This window comes from Oratosquilla oratoria, chromosome 13, assembly GCF_046742065.1.
Source record: "Oratosquilla oratoria isolate Oo_2021 chromosome 13, ASM4674206v1, whole genome shotgun sequence".
NCBI lineage: Eukaryota > Metazoa > Arthropoda > Malacostraca > Stomatopoda > Squillidae > Oratosquilla > Oratosquilla oratoria.
Window position 1 is genome coordinate 66339685 of NC_134789.1, and position 4949 is coordinate 66344633.

Here is a 4949-nt window from a genome sequence, read left to right on the forward strand (position 1 = left end):
GTGGGCCGTACCACCGATGAATTTGAGGTTGGAACGGAAATAGTCCTCTGTGTTAACGCCTTTACCCATGTTCGGACAAATGATTCCTTGAATCTTAGATAAAGTAACTTGGGGAAGACCAAAGATCCAGTTATCGTTGATGCCTTGATGGGCTTGGAATCTACCTTGCAGTGCAAAGCACCATCTATCAAAATGAATCGATCAAATGTCACTCACTTGTTATTATTATGATTATTGTTGGAGTTGGTGTGGATATTTTTGTTGTTCCTATTATTGTTGTTACTTTTGTTGTTGATGTTATTGTTGTTGCTGATGTTGTTGTTGTTGATTAATGTTATTGTTACTGTTGTTGTTGTTGTTGTTGTTGTTGTTGTTGTTGTTGTTGTTGTTGTTGTTGTATTCGTCGTCGTCGTTGTTGTTGTTGTTCATATTGTTGGTGTTGATATTGTTATTGTTAATGTCTCTGCTGTGGTGGTGATGGACTGTAGTTTACCGGCGTTTCTATGTCCTCATAGCTTGTGTGGTCACATAATTTTGGCTGGGTGTTGTATGGTATTGTTGATGAAAAAATATGTACAACGTTAACAAAAGTAATTTATTCAACCTACAGACCTACATAAGAGCTGTCTTCATTACTGTCGCCAAATAATTTATTTCTGATTAAAGATGAACCACACTTAAAAAGGCTTTAACTATTTCAGTTAATATTTCATGATGATGGCAAAAAGTAAAGAATAAGTTCTGGTTAAAACTAGAATTGATGCTCTTAAGTGACTTTCTTCGTAATGAAATTGTTTAAGGTGTACTTTGTTGACATAATTGTGACCATTATTATTAATATTTCATCTAAGGCCGCTTGGATATGTGACATGTAGAAAGTACCAGATAGAAGCTCCAAATTATCATAACAAACCTAGAAGCCGTGTAAGGTTATTCCTATGTTCAGGAAACGCATACCAAGTTACGAGTTCCTCGCAGAGCCTATATCCGTATAGAACTACATGTTAGAAGGCTTAATTGAAGTCAAGTTGTACAAAAATTTGTGCATTATATGTTTGTACTACAAGGAACGTGAGGTTCTTGGCGTGGGGGTAGCTTGCACCTCAATCTCCTTGAAGGATTTCGAATGTTACATTGCATAGATAGCAATGTCTAACTCCAATGGCAATCGACACTTGTGTATTGTAACACCCCACGGTTAAGAAACACTTCGTCAGGCAGCGTGAGATTTTTCGACACTGGGACGTTCTGTCCGATCGTGGAAAGAGTAGTCATGTCTATCATGACGTGAATAAAATATAAGACACATAGATATAAGCCTTCCTCAAGCCCCATATAATCATAGGAAGGGAGGGGGGGGTTGCGTCTGGAAGTGGTACGCGCAGAGAAATATGTAACCTTCCTGGAACCCTTTTTCAATTAACTTCCTTCACAAGAATTTTTTTCTAACGAGATACCGACACATACATAGGGACCGTAATGAAAACAGTCTTATTCAACAGAACTTGAATGTAAAAAAAAAAAAGAAGAAAAAAAAAAAGAAACTGTAGTTCTGTTGTTGACTCCTGGATTAACCAACATATTCGTTGGAAAATGGCAGAGTACCTGGTCGATTAAACTCACCTAATGAGCCCCGCAGTTCATCCGGAGCTTACACAACATTATTCCCATTTTCATTCAACTTCATTCCATTTTAATCTAAAATGGCTAAATAACCAACGCCGCCGATCTTCTCCCGGTAGATGTGATTGGTTGACTTCGAAATAGAGAATTCAACAAGTCAGAAATATTGCCCTAGTTTTCTTTCAGTTATCCTCCTTTTTAATTCATTTGAAGAATAAACTCCACATATAATTGCAATAAGCCCCGGCTTCAACTTCAATAATCTTCACCTACAATATCAGTAAGCTTTAACCTCAATAAGCTCTCACTCCAGCCCCAGTAAAGCTCTGCTTTCGACTTCAGTAAACCCCGCCGGTAACGTCAGTAAGCTCTGTTTTCAACGTAGATAAAATCCGCCATCAACCTCAATAGGTTCTGCCTATAATCTCAATAAGCAACACCTTAACCTCGATAAACTCCGCCCTCGACGTCATCTCCCCAAATCTCGACGGAAACGGTTGACTTATTTTTTTTCATGACAAAGTTACCTGTGGCACATTAACAGACATTAATCTTACATTTAAAGTATCCTTCGTGCAAATCAATTAGAGAAAGACACCTCCGCCCCCAACGAAGGGGTTAGCTTATTGTACAACTATTACGAGTACATGAAAGGAAAAACCCCGACTCCCAGTGAATTTGATTGGCCAATAAAAGTGTCAATTTCAAAGACCTAACCAATCACAGCTTTCTTGATTCGTATCCCAAGAATCCAATAAATCAAATGATAAAAAAAAATGACGGTTTTATACAGAGATAATAAAATGTTTCTATAATTTCAACGTTTCAGGTGAAATGAATAATTTCTTTTAAGTTTGAGCTTCAGTTGATGCAATCCTATGACATGTTGGACGAGTAATTAAAGTTCTAGGAGTTAAACAAGTCCCTATTATTATCATTATCGCTGGCATTCATTATAGTTATACTCAGTATTCTATTATTATAACCATTAGTATTATTTTTGCTACTTTCATTATTATTATTATTGTTTTGATAATAATAATGATAATAATAATAATAATAATAATGATAATAATAATAATAATGATAATAATAATAATAATAATAATAATAATAATAATAATAATAATAATAATAATAATAATAATAATAATAATAATAATAATAATAATAATAATAATAATAATAATAATAATAATAATAATAATAATAATAATACATACATACATACATACATATACCAAGGCTTTTTTCCCCTTCCAAGGGAGGTAGCCAAAAAGGGAAAGGCATAAAAACACTCTCACCCATTTCATCCCTAAATACACTCCACACCCCTCCCACCCTCCCTCTCATCTGAGCACCTCCTGGATGACGGGTCATCCCTGCACCCTGCCCACCGCCCTGGGTCAGAAGCAGTGTCGCAAGACACAGCACATCCACAGCAAGGCCGCTTCATTTAATCGGCGACCCCCCCTCTCCGTCCCCCCTTGCATATAAGGAGAGGACGGGGAGAAATCCCTTCGGGCTGCGTCAAAAATTACTCACACATACTACCCCCCCCCCCGCCCATTCCTCCTCATGCAATCACAACATCATCCATATACAACCATTCTCCACTTACCTCTGTCTTCCGTCCTCTCCCTTCCTTCCTCAACAGACATTCCCCTCTTCCCCAAAGCCCCCTTCACCCCATCCATCCATCTCATCCTAGGACGTCCCCTCATGTTCACTTCCTCCACATCTGCCTTCCATACCTCTTTTACTAGTCTTTCTTCACTCATTCTTTCCATGTGTCCAAACCATCCTAATATTCTTTCATCAACCCTCTCTCCCAAATCCTTTTATAATAATAATAATAATAATAATAATAATAATAATAATAATAATAATAATAATAATAATAATAATAATAATAATAATAATAATAATAATAATAATAATAATAATAATAATAATAATAATAATAATAACTAGCGGAACCCGTGTAAATTACACGAAAGAGAAGAGGGTAAATCATTGCATCTCTGTAGCTCTTTGTTGCTCTTCAAGTTCGACAGTTCTCATGTTTCTATATGCCCCTGCATAAAGATTATCGACCATTGCTTGAGATATTTTTTTCGAAAACTGAATATAAGCAATTAGAATTTTGATTAGCATTTGACCTCAGATTTAATGCTTCATTTGTTTCAATTATATAGAGCTATCCATATTTTCTTTCTTCATTTTCATTTGATCTTCGAGACCTTCCAGAAGTTCGAGACCTTCCATAACTTCGAGACCTTCCAGAAGTTCGAGACCTTCCATAACTTCGAGACCTTCCAGAACTTCGAGACCTTCCAGACCTTCAAGAATTTCGGCACTTTCGAGAACATCGGCACCTTTGAAAGCTTTGGCACCTTCGAGAACTTCGGCACCTTCGAGAACCTCGGCACCTTTGAGAACTTCGGCACCTTCGACAACTTTCGCGACTTCGAGAACTTCGGCGGCTTCGAGAACTTCGGCGCTTTCGAGAACTTCGGCCCCTTCGAGAACTTTGGCACCTTAGAGAATTTCGGCACCTTCGAGAACTTCGGCACCTTCGAAAATTTCGGCACTTTCGAGAACTTCGAGAACCTCGACACCTTCGAGAACGTCGGCACGTTCGAAAACTTCGGCACCTTCGAGAACTTTGGCACCTTCGAGAACTTTGGCACCTTCGAGAACTTCGGCAGCTTCGAGAACTTCGACACCATGGAAGGTCGTTGCTTTTGATGTAAGCGTGACACACAAAATAACACACACGCTATCGTATAATAATAATAACAACAACAACATCAAAAAACACAATAATGATAATAATAATAATAATAATAATAATAATAATGATAATAATAATAACAATAATAACAATAACTAACAATAATGATGATAACAATAATAATAATAATAATAATAATAATAATAGTGATAATGATAATAGTAATAATAACAATAATAATAATAATAATAATAATAATAATAATAATAGGGGGGGGTATAATAATAATAATAATAATAACAACAATAATAATAATAATAATAACAACAACAATAATAATAATAATAATAATAATAATAATAATAATAATGATAATAATAATAATAATAATAATAATAATAATAATAATAATAATAATAATAATAATAATAATAATAATAATAATAATAATAATAATAATAATAATGATAATAATAATAATAATAATAATAATAATAATAATAATAATAATAATGATAATAATGATAATAATAATAATAACAATAATAATAATAATGATAATAATAATAATGATAATAATAATAATAAT